This window comes from Lagopus muta, chromosome 7 (genome assembly GCF_023343835.1).
Source record: "Lagopus muta isolate bLagMut1 chromosome 7, bLagMut1 primary, whole genome shotgun sequence".
Lineage (NCBI taxonomy): Eukaryota > Metazoa > Chordata > Aves > Galliformes > Phasianidae > Lagopus > Lagopus muta.
The window spans coordinates 22,453,813-22,466,308 of NC_064439.1; the positions used below are offsets into that span (position 1 = coordinate 22,453,813).

General features: G+C 44.8%; 1 protein-coding gene across 4 annotated transcripts in view; it reads left to right on the forward strand.

Annotated features, from left to right (window-relative positions):
- The first annotated feature begins 810 nt into the window (after positions 1-810).
- Positions 811-12,496, forward strand: part of ANKIB1 (ankyrin repeat and IBR domain containing 1) — an 87,693-nt gene continuing 76,007 nt past the window's right edge. For 2 of the 4 annotated variants that reach the window (XM_048950336.1, XM_048950339.1), the window contains exon 1: positions 812-1,373. The gene's annotated coding sequence lies outside the window, so the exon portion shown is untranslated. Of the gene's footprint in view, positions 1,374-1,573; positions 1,766-12,496 lie in introns of those variants that run through there. The other 2 variants (XM_048950338.1, XM_048950337.1) reach the window with 2 other exon arrangements.

The following is a 12,496-nucleotide window of genomic DNA, read 5'->3' on the forward strand; positions in this document are numbered from 1 at the left end:
ATCCTCTAGTAACGTCAAATAAGCAATACAGTAACTTGTGAGATGTAAAAGAAGAAGAAAGACCCATCCTTTAGAAGAGCGATACGTGCCCCAAGATTCTCAGGGTTTAGGGCAGGACCAGGCGAAGCAGCGCAGGGTGAATTCTGAAAGGCTCTGCGGTCTGCTCAGAGGGAGGACGGCGACTCCAGGAAACAAATGGCTCTGAGAGCTGCCACGTGACTTCAGAAAACAAAAAGGGAGGACGAAAAGGGTGGGGTTGCGAGGATGCGACAATAAAATTGACCACTTTCAGAATGCGCCGCCAGTGATCCCAACCGGACCGTGAGGCGGTAAGGGGTACCGCTGCCGGCAGGCAGGCAGGTGCAGCTCAGAGAAACGCGTTTCAACCCGCTCCCCGGGAACTGAAGGCCCTTCATCGCACCCGGCCCGGGCTCCGGGCTTCGCTTTCGCCTCTCAAAGGAAGAGGCCGACGCGCGCCCGCAGGTGGCTGCGGCTGAGCCGCGAGCAGCTGAGCCAGCGCTACTTCCTTTCCAACAAGGAGCAGCGTGATGCGCTCGCTGTAGCTTCAGCTCGTATCTACCGCTGCCTCCACCTCCCAGATTCTAATGCCCATCCGTTCCAGGCTCCAGACCAGCGCCAAAACGTGCCGGAGCCTCCCTCAGCCACCCCCGGGTCCGGACACCGCGAGGACCTCGCCGTCCTCAGCGGGGCGGGACGCAGAAGAGGCCCCGCGCCGGCCGCCTTACGGCCAGAACCCGCCCCGCCCCCTCCGTCCCGACCCCTTTTCGTTCCCTTGCCTTCCTCGGCGCCGCTGACCGCCGCCTCATCGTCCCGCCGCGGCCGGCGCCCACAGGCCCCGCGCCGGATAGCCCGCTCCGCCCCGGCTCCGCCCCGCGCCCTCCCCCGGCTCGGCGATTCGCTTCCCGTCGGAGCCCCGCGGGCCGCGGCCGCCGATGAGTTTCCGGGTCGGCGGCCTGAACTTCTGCCGCCGCTGCCGATTGCTGACCGCGGTCGGAGAGAGGGAGGAGAGGAGCGGGCTGGGGCCGTGAGGCGCCGCCGCCGCCTTGCGGGCGGGTGCTGAGGGGAAGCGCCGCGCGGGGCCGGGCATCGCCGCCCGCGGCTGTCAGCGCCGCCGCGAACAAAGGGGCGGCCGCAGCCGCAGCGGTCCGCCAGCGCGTAGCGAGGTGCGCCGCCGGCTGTCAGCCCCGCCACCCGGCCCAGCCGAGAGAGCGCTCCAGAGACTGCCGAGCGTGGGGCAGAGCGGGGAAAGAGACACAGAGAGAGAGAGAGGAGCGTCCGCCGAGCGGATGGAGGCGCGGCGTGCCGAGCGCCGAGGCGCTGGGAAGGGCCGGGGAGAGCCCCTGTGAACAGCGGTGAGTACCCCGCCGTGCTGCCGCCGTCCCGGCGCCGCCCGGGAGCAGCGCGGGGCGGGCGGGGACGGGACGGCCGCGGGCACAGCTGCGAGACCGCGCGCGTCGGGGCGGCGGCGCTCCGCATCCCGGGCGGGGCGGGGCCGGGGTCTCCGGCGCTCCGCGGCGTCCTCGGCGCGGTGAGAACGAGAGGCGGCGCCGGCAGCTTTGGGCCGGGGCTGAGAGGAAGCGCCTTGGCGGAGGGGCGGCGGGAGCCCCCCGGGGCGCGGGCGCCCGGCAGAGCTGCGGGCGAGGGGCCGCGCTGCGGGGCTCCCCCGGAAAGTTGGGCCGCTTCGGTCGGGCCTCCCGCCGGGCTTTCCGTACGGAAGGAAGAGCGTCGGGAGCGGCAGCGGGCGGTGAGTCCCGGCTGGATGGCTCCGTGCCGCGCTCGGCGCTGCGGTCGTTACGCGGCCTTTCCGACACGAAGGCGAACGCGCACCGTCTCACGGTCTCGTTTTTCTTTTTCCCGAGAAAAGCATTGAGCCCTGATAGGGTCAGCGTAGCTCGTGTATGTCGGTAGCGGGATCGCGCTCTCAGGCGTGTCAGAGTGCGCACTAGAAATCCAGTAGCTTCTGAAAACTCAGCGCAGCACCAGCTGTCCTTTTTTCGGAGAGCAAACACCGTGCGAGGTCCCGAAACAGCACCGACTCCCCAGAAAGTGCTCTGCAGAGTGAGGTGGTCTCCTGAGACCTGTATTTTGCTCATGGCCTCTCCTTCCTTACCAAAACGTGGTGCTTTGGTTGTAGGCAAGCATCAGGTGTACTGATACTGATGTACTGAAATTCAGATACGCTTTCTAAAAAGAGAAGCTGCTTTGGAGAAACTTATTTGGCTGCAGAGCTTAGCGATGAGGAGAGACTAAAAGGGAAGAGTCTTGCACATCTGGGGGTTTTATCTGTGCTTCTCCATATCTTTGAGTGTGAAGCATGGTCCATTCACTTTTGGATGCAGGGGAAAGTAGGAAATACTCTTCTTCACCCGAAAGAAAGAGGCTCTGTTCTTACAGAAAGTGAGATCGTTTTTCAGTTCCTAACATTTGTTTTATTTCCTTGACGTGTATGCAGAAGTGGTGGCATTTACAGCCAGATGTCTTTTTAACTTTTTTTTTTTTGTGGTTGTGGAATGCATAATTGGCATGAAGAGTTCCAAAACTTTCAGTAATTCTGAACTCAAGCAAGTTCCACGTGTAACAAACCTTAGTTTAGTCTTAAAAGAATAAAATATTTTAGTAATGTATTATGCCTGAATAGAAGTACTACTAGAAACATACTGGCATAAATAAGCCGACTGATGTTGCTGATGCCCTTTCTTTATATATGCACTGAAGTGCTATTATGAATGGAAATTAATTTAAAAGCAACAACAACAACAACAAAAAACAGCAGTGGCACTATACATATGTAGCATCAGTAGCCAAAAGGGGGATGGGGGAAAGCAAGATGTAAGTTTTACACAGCCCTTTTTCTGTTTTTCCCTTGGTGTGCCACACACATCTAGATAGGGTGAGGTAAGTACACACATCAGTATCTGCTGAGGCTTTTTGGAGGAACTTGGAGCTTCTTAGGCATGTATGCTGTGTGCCAGTTTACATGTATCTGCTTGTTAGAGCTTTGTGTCAGGATTGACACCTCTGCTGTGATTGATTAGCACAGAATTGGCTTTTTGTTTCAGTAATAGAGCTTTGTTAGTTTTTGGTGTGGCCATTTGCAATGATTTTTATTTTTTTCCCCCAATTATTTTCTTTGTTCTGTGATGGATTTTTTCATGTTTTTGCTTTGCTGCTTAGGTATCATACCATCTCCATTACCTGAATGATTAATGAACTTCCCCCTCAAATCTGAATTCTTGAAGTTGCTTTCTGGTGTTGTCCTTGTTGGAACTTTGTTACCTCTGATAAGGTGACTCATGACAGTAAGCAGAAAGTTGGAAAGTCGGAGCTTCCAAATACGCGTGCCGAGCAAGTTGTGTGTCTGCTCACGCTGCTGCATTTTGCAGAATTTATGTTCATACATAGTAAAAAGGGATCTTTGGTCATACCGTGTTAAGAGTTGAAGCCAAAGGAGTCTATGTAGTATTTAAAAACTACTTCTTCAGAGCCTCTAAGCATCTTCCAGATTTGAGATGGAACTAGTGAAAACAATCTACCATTTTCCTCAGAGGAATATTAGTTTGACTGGCTGGTGTCAATGAAATAGTGTGCTTTGCATCACAGCCTGTGTTAATTTGCTTTTTATATGCATTTGTGAGTATATTTATGTCTTGCCTCAAAAAGTAGTCTGAGTGGAATGCTGTAACTATCAGTATAGTGATAGTTCATTATCTTCAGTTAATTAGTCCAGAAATCACTGTGGAGAAAAATAGGTAATAGTCTGTTGTTCCTACAGATTACCATTCACACCCTATTAACAATACTGCTGCTTTGCTTTTACTCTCATGTACCTTCAGTTGTACTATGAGAAGAAAGAAGTGCAGTGTAGCGGGCAACAGGTTTTCTGCTGCTGTCTGGAGTTGATCTGAGGGAGCCCTTTGTGATTCCGCACTCTCTGCCAGTATTCTTGTTTTTAGTAATTGAAAGTAATTTTCTGAACTTGCAAACGTGTCATGCATGTGAATTTGGAATTTTAAACTATTTATATCCTTTTGCAAACAAGAGAATTGCCATAAATTTTTATTATGACAAACACTTCTTTGGGCTTAAAGCACATTTTTAGTACTCATATTGTCCTTGAATTTTCTTTAACATATCTTGCTGAAGTTGCTCAGGGGAGACTTTCATTTTTACTTGTGATTTATATTTTAAAGCACATTAGTGAACGTTGAAGGACAGTTGCAGTAAAAATACAGGACCATGTTGTAAATGGGTGGCTGCAGTGCAACGTGAGGGCTAAGTGCTGACTGGGATGGCTTTCTGGAGCAGCTGCACAGCAGTGCTGTGCCACTTTCATCAGGAGATTTTCTGATCTGCCCTTTCCTGGTGAGGAAGACAAGGGATTTTGTTGCAAACTGGCAGGAATTCTCCAAGAGTAAGTTTAAGTATTCAGTATTTATATACAATCTTTTCTACTGGGAGGAAAAAAAAAAATCCCTATATTAAATTTCTTGGGGATTTTCCCCTCTTCAGTAAGAGCAAAAAATAGATTTTCAATTTTGATATGTACTTTGTGAAAATAACACTCTAAAAACATACAAGTAAATGAACCAAATAGACTCCTGGAAGATGTACAGTCACCAAAAATTCTGTGGAGTAAAGACTCAAGTGGTAGCCAAATGGTGTATATTCGTTTCAGAGGAGTATATTTAAGCTGCTGAAAACCACTTATTCTTTGCTTTATAATAAGGGCTGCATCAGAAGTACAGTCTGGGCAGTTGTGACTCACTGTGGTGTTTTGTGTAAGTCCTGAGTTTGCTGGAACGATCTGAAATAGTACATTTGTATTCACTGCTGGTGGTTAAGTGCAATGGCATAATAACTCTTTCTCATTTTAGTATTCTGAAACAAAGGATAGTTTTTTGTAGAGGAGAAGACCTAACACAACTGATTTCTGGACCATCTGCAAGAGTGTGTGATGAAAGTTGGTTAAACAGTCTCAACTTTTGGTAACTGGATAATAAGCTTTGAAAACAGAAATGAGTTGTTTTGCTATCAGAGCAGTTGGCTGTGGCTTCCTTTCTTGTTTAAGCAACACAGTAAATCACTGCTTGGATGCCTCCTACATTAAGAAATGTTTGTAATTCTGAACTGATTTTCTGAAATGTGAAGTAAGTTCTTACATGTCTTTTTTCAGAAGCCAGTGTAAGAGATAGGAAGATAATAAATACATATTAAAGAACAAGTCTATTGTTTGTTTTCAAATTCTGGATTACCGAGAAGTACTGTAATACTTACGTAGGCAGTATTTTTTCTTCTTAATGTAATGCCTTTAAAACGGTTAATTTTTTTTTTTTGTTATTGCTCTTCCGTACAACATTTCTGCCATTCTCAGAGCACCTCTCTGTGTTGCTGTGATGTTTCTCCTCTGCTTCTTTGTATCATCTCTTTTTCATAGAGAATTGAAGGCTGTGTAAAGCAGAACGTCACTTGGTTTTGACTTGATGTAGACTTTGATAATTGATGTCACCTAGAGGTAATGTGTGAGGTAGCCATAATCATTCTTTTACCACTTCTCAGTTGGGTTAAGTGTGAAAATTAAGTGTAATTCTCTGATAATTATCTTAAAATCTTGACAAATGAAATGGTCCTGTAGGAGTTGGTGATCTTTTTGAGATGAAAGATGCTTTGAGAAGAATACAGTTTGGAGGCTTCAAAGCTGTTCTGGGGAAAATTAAGTTAACATATAGAATCTTAACTATGCGCATACTAATGGCATGTTTCTTGACTGTTTTGTTTTCAAAGGCAGTTAAATGTAAACCAAACTTGGCAGCTGATTCTCTGTCCCAGGTGCTTTATCTGACAATTGCTCTTCTTGGCATTTAGCATAGGAGATAATCAGTTTTTTCTAGTTCATAATTCTGCTTTCCAAACAGGCCCTGCTCATCCATATAAGAGATGCATCAAGTGGCTGGAAGAACATCATATCCTGTTTGTGTGTGGCTGATTTTGATCCTGATCTTAAATTACTGAAATGCAGGGCTGTATGTATGCTGGGACTTATTTTAAGCAGTAGCAACCTGAATGGTGTTGTAATAGAATTTTCCTCTGGAATGTTTTTTCTCCATTCCTTGTGTGTGTGGATTTCAGGATCTTTAAATCCAGGTGGCTCTGCTGTGTGTTATTTCTCAAAGCAGCTGGGAGACAAGGAAATACGTAGTCAACTCTCCATCTGCAGATTGATATGTAGAAATGTCTTGGCAGAGTAGAGCCCAGAAAATGTGTTGTTGTTCTTTCAAAATGGTGAGTTTTATTGGTACTTTTGAGAAACTGCAAAAACATACAGCTATTAAACTGAAGCCCAAAGTTCCAGCTGTGCTAATAATGCAGGTTTTATGCCTTAGCAGTTTCAGGATCTTACACTGATGGAGCACTATCTTTAACTATATGATGAGAATTTGGACTTTCATGGCAGTTATATAGCAGATTTAATGGAAGGAGGACTTATGGCTCTTCAGCAATGATTTGACACATTTATTCTCCAGAGGTAGTTATGTTATGAAATTATCAGATAATGTAGGGCTGTGCAGCACTGTATGTTGTATCCTGCTCTAAGATAAAGTGCTCTTTCTGAATGAACTCAGCTGCTTTGTTCTCTGAAAGCTTGTCCATGGCCTTGCTCCCTGGCTTGTTGAAATCACTGACACAGTTGCAGTATGAGCATAGGTCTCCATATTCAGAAGAATGTGTCAGAGAGGATATTTTTGATTGGAGCTATTTCATTGAGCTGCCAAGCACAAACTGTGCACCTGAAATACAAAACAAATAAAGCAACAGCAACCCAAGTTGTGGCTAAAGAAGCAGCTTTATTTAGTGTCTTGTATGCTGGAAGTTCTTTGTAATGTTGTGTTTCCCAACCTGTTCGTTAGTTAATGTTTAACTACTTGAGAGTTCTTTACCTTTTCAGGGCATAATAGCATTCAGCAGATGAAATAGAATAGGGAGACTACAAATGCAAAACTGAATGATGTGGGTGCCTCACCACTGCATTCAGTGGCTGACACGGAGCTGTGTGTGCTGACAGGCAGCACTGCTGTTCTCACAGACCTCAGCTGGCTGAAAAGGGGCAGATTGAAGCCTCGGGAAGTTGAGTGGAGTCTGCAAATTGAAACAGAATAACCTGGAAAGCAACTTCGCTGCTCATGACACTGCTTTCCTGGAGGACACCAAGTTAACATGAGTCAGCAGAATGCCTTTGCTTAGGAAGAGAGAAGCCAGTGGCTGAGACGAGTGATCATTTCTGTCTACTTAGCACTTACGTGACTGCATCTGAAGCAGTGTCTGCCTTTGGGCTTCCCAGTAGGGGAGAGGTGCTGATGTACTAGGGCAGGCTAGGGGAAGGCTACCATCATGATTAGGTAATGGGAGCACGCAACATAAAAGGAAAAGCTGGATGAGCTGGGTGTCTTCAGTGTCAAGAGAAGACTAAGGGGCATTATAAGCAGTTTTCTGAAGGAGTTGCTTTTAGTTTAGAGGCATCTACTATAAGCAGTGTGTATATATATGTATGATTGTAGACTGCCATATAGGATTTCTCTATATTGCTTTATAAAAGGATACAGCTACTGGGCATTGGTGCTGTTGTGCAAAGTAGCATGGGTTTATTGGTTTCTGGTGTCTGTCTACTGTCAGCAGTGAATAAGCGCATGCTCATATCAGATGATGTGGCTGCACAACCAACTCCTATCTCCCTCCTCCACATGCACCTAGTCTTAATACAGCTGAAGCATGGCTGTGGAACATTCCAAAGGAACAATATGATTTTATTAAGTAAATACTATCATACAGTTCAAAACTTGTTTTTTAAGGAAAACCTGGATTCTGTATTGACAAAGATTTGACGTAACAGTTTAGTGCTTTAAATATGACATGTCATAGATGGAATAGACTCACCAATATGCAAAGCAGTCTGAGGTTTGTACCTGTGGGCTTAATAAAGGAGTAGAAAATTAAGTTCATTTGGCTAGAATTGGAGTTAGATGGCAGTGTGTTCTAATCTAAAATAATGTATTGTGATATTTAAATGAAAAGAGGTGACAGAGGTTTTGATCTCTTTGTTACCCTGAAATGTAATATAAACAAAAATGAATAAAACAGACATGTAATCTTACTGTAAAGTCAATATAATGTGCCTGTTGATGCTGTCTGTATTTCATAGAATAAGTTCAGCCTCACTAAGTTCAATTCAGAAATCTTGTTGAATTTTTCTGCATGTCTATTATATCTACAGGGAGGGAGGAATCAGCAGGGAAAGCCAGAGTTTACCTAATGGTATTATTCTCTTAAGAAAAAGATGAATAAAGTTTCTCCTAAGTTAGTCAGCCTTAAAAGTATACTGAATTTGCTGTGGTTTTACAGATTATGGTGTTAGGATAGCCTTAAGGAGTCGCTAGTAACGGTGTCTTTCATTTTTTGCAGGTATAAAGGTTCTCAATTTTAACAGCTGTTCGTGAGTTCCAAAATAACCAATCTTTGCTAAGGAAAAAATTCAGATCATTTATTTCCTGGATGTAACTTCTGTATGAAACCAGACAGTATTTTCTGGATGTTTTCAACATCTTTTAGCTCCCTACTTCAAAGTAATAATGACTTGCTCATAAAGGCAGACTGGGTCAATGCTAAATGAAGTTCAAAAAGTTTATTTTTGAAACTTAAAACCTCAGTATGAACTTTGAACAAAAAAAAAAAAATGTTCCAGTCTACCCATGACTTACTGTGAAAATTCCTGAAGCCAGACAGCCTGCTCCATATCATGCCTCTCTTTCACCATTGCATACTTTCTTTTCCCCACAGCTGCCTGTCTGCTTTCTGTAGTCATCTGATGATTCCTGTTGTCCTTTCCAGCCTGCTCACCCAGCAGCTGTAACTTATGCCATGCAGAGTGGTGTGATTCTCTGCAACTAAGGATTCCTCTGAAGAAGAGTCCTTTCTCTTTATATATTTGCATTCTTAAAGTTGATGTGACTGTTTAGAGTTTTAGAGTTTTTAGAGTTTTTTAGAAATGCAGGCCTGAGTATTCTGTTTCCAAAGTGGTTTCAGTAGGACATGAAGCTATAAAACTTGAAGATTGAAGGATTTTGTTATGGAGTTTGCCATTCCATTTGATAAAGTGAATAAGATGTCTGGTTTATATGGATACTTGATTACACCCTGCAAATGTACTGTAATAGCTCTGCTTCGGTAGGTTTTAGACCAGAGTTCCAGTGTCCCTAATCCCTGGAATGCTCTCCATTCTGGAAAACAGAATGGATCCAGAACTCTCCATTCTGCTCCAATGCACTGCATTCTCCAATGGATAGTAGAGTACATACTGTTTTCATACAAACAGCCACGTGGAAAGGAAGCTTTTTTTTTTTTTTTTTTTTTTCCCCAACTATCTCAGCTCTTCATAGATGTGTGTTTTTGTTGTTGTATGTTGTTAGTTATGGCTGTTCTTTGTTAGGTTTTTACTTCTTATTTTTACAATTACATAGATGTTCCACTTCTCTCCCTTCTTGTCTATTGCTGTTTTCTCCCTTCTCAGTCTTTCAGAGAGCAATTCAGTACATCCAGAATGTTCTTCCTGCTATGCAAGATGTTGTACGTGCACGTAGGGTGGCACTAGGCTGTTTGTGTGTAAGGTTTTCAGAAGACCATAAGACTTAAATCCTCTAATACCTGCAGCCTGTTGATTAGATATTTCAGTTTCTGCATCTCCACCAGCATGGAAATCCCTGCTGGATTTCCCTGGATATGTTCCTAAGTGAATTCTATTATAAAATATCATCCAACAGGATGTGCAATATAGGAAGGACACAGAGAATTGCTGCCTGATGTTTAAAAATTGTCCATTTCCAAACTGCAGGTGAATAGGGGCTGTACTAGACTTTTTTTTCTTCAGCATTGTGTTAGTTCAAGTTAGTAGAACTTGTTCTCAGTAGAGTCCTGCGGGGCCTCCTGCAGCTAAAGCAAACATCTCTCCCCACTGCTGCCTTGCTTTTTGACTGCCAAGGTAGCAGGGCTTGGATGTGTTTGCCCTTCAGTAAATGCAGGCTCGGCTGTGTGCTTTTGCTGCCTCTTGGACAGTTATTTTAGTTGGTATTTCCACCATTTCTTGCTTGCTTAGTATTGAGCATTGGAACATCTGCTGCTGCTATTAACCATCATCCCTTTTTTTGCATAAAGATTAAAACTGAACTCAAAGGCAGGTGTTGGTTCTGCTAAGGTATCTGGAGGGGCTGGAGTGACTACTGTGCCAGTTCTCCTTTGGGAGTTTGCTACTCATTGTAGGTGGCTTAGCACAGGTGTTTACAAGCTGGGGTGCAGCAGGAGGCACAGCTCTGGTGCTGCAACACGTGCTCTGTATCTACAACCTCCCACTCTGTCCAGTTGCATCCTCCTGTCTCTGCTCCATGCACTGTTCCTTTTGAAAGCAGTGCCACTGTCAGGGCCTTGGGGCTAATAAAACATTAATGCTGGGCTGCACAGCAAAACTTGCTGTGACTGCTACAATAGGGCTGGTGTATTCCTGCCTTGCCTTCAGAGCCCAAACTACTGTTGGTTTTGCACAGTTTGCATATCACTGGTGTTTCTGCTTCAGTCTGCATTTCAGTTTGAGAACATATTTCCATTATTTGCAGTATGGACTGGTATAAATAACTGCCTGCTTGATACTGTCTCCATGGTCTGGCTATTTGGATCATCAACATCTAAGAAAAAAGCTCAAAAAGACTAATCTGAGGTGCTATTCTGATTCACTGTGCAGAGACAAAGGCTCATACCAGTACAAAACCAGGAGAAGTGTGGGAATATGAGTATATGGGAAAGGTGGATCAGAAACAGGAAGGGCAAGATCAGCTCTGGTGGCAATTCAAACCATTTTAGATACTAGTTTAAGTTTCTCAAGCAGCATTAGCATTATTAAAAAAAAAAAAAAAAGCCAGATTTCCAGCATGCCAAGTATATGCTTCATAATAACAATAAAAATGATTTTCTAATTTCTGAAGCTCTCAGGGAGGTCTGGCAGAGGTCATACATTGATCTGGGCAGCTATGACAGAGCATTGGGCCTGGGGGAAGACAACCCAAGACAGGAACGAGAAGTGCAGGGGATAATTAAAGTTTTGTTGTTGTTTTTTTTTATCTCTTATGGTCTATTTATGAACAGTGAGAACCATTTTTATATAGGCGTCTGTCTATATGTTTGCTGCTGTGGCATGTTTTCCATAAAGCATCTGCAGTGCATTTATGAGCATCACAAGTCTGAGGGCTTCTGAAACTAATGCAGCTTGTTCCTCTAAGATACTGTCTCAACTACCACTGGTTGCTTTTGTTCCTACAGGTGTGTGAAATAAAACCAGCAGTAGGATTCTTTGTCTAACAAGCTTTCTATTTTTGAGTGTGACCTGAAGTGTGTTTCTGTCTTGCTTTACTCAAAGAAAGTTCTACCAGAACTTTCCAGCTGGTCACGGATTGCTAATTGAATTTTCCTAGCAACAGGTGAGGCTGCTTAAGGACAGCCTCACCAAGCATGATGGCAGAGGAGGTGAGTAGGCTTGTCAGACCTAAGAGGGTGGCAGGGTGACAAGGCTTACTCTGCTGTTTTGCATCAGTAGGCTGCAGTGCACCATCTCAGCTTGGAATGGAGGCTGCATGCCTTCTGTGCCTGATGTGTCTGCTCCGCAGCTGTGTCTGGGGACATCAGAGTCTTCCCCCACATGTAGAGGCATGCCTGCCTATGGAGGTGGCAGGAAGGAAAGCATCCTAGTCACAGTGCCAATGCATCAGGGAAAGCCCCTGTGCAGATGTTCTCTGTGACTTTTCTCTGAGAAGCATTCAGAAATAGCGTTGTCTGGGAATCTTCTGCACGGTATCACTGGCACCTCCCAGATCAAGAGCATGACCTGGATCTTTCTGTTCTGTGGGATCTCTGCATATGGTGTGGTAGCAAATACGTGACTCTAGGGTCCCAGAAACTCACCAGAAACACCAAGCCCACTGGTGAGATGGTGGTGCTGGCGGTGTGGTCAGACATTCTGTTCTTACAGCCCTGGGAACCATATGGAGGAGATCTGCAACCAGCAAAGTCAGTGATGAACAGAGCCTAAGCTATGTTAACTCCACATTGGGTCTTTTGATAATAGATGGGCTCAACGAGAAGCAATATAAAGCAAAGGGTATAGGAATCCAGTGAATGTTGTTTTTCAGAAACCATGATTCCTGGCACAGTTACCAGCTATAAAAAGTGAAAAGGCAGCAGCTTTCCATCCAAAAAAACCTGAAAGCATCCTGCAAAAACTTGGACAGTCCATGAAGACAAATTAGTGGGATGCGTGTGATGATTGTAGCTACTGAATCGCAAGCCCCCACATGTGCTGTGGGGGCCATTCACAATCTGATATTGAGCAGGCTTAAATCTGTTACCTGGGATAACACAGAGATTGTGTATAACTGTCAAATTA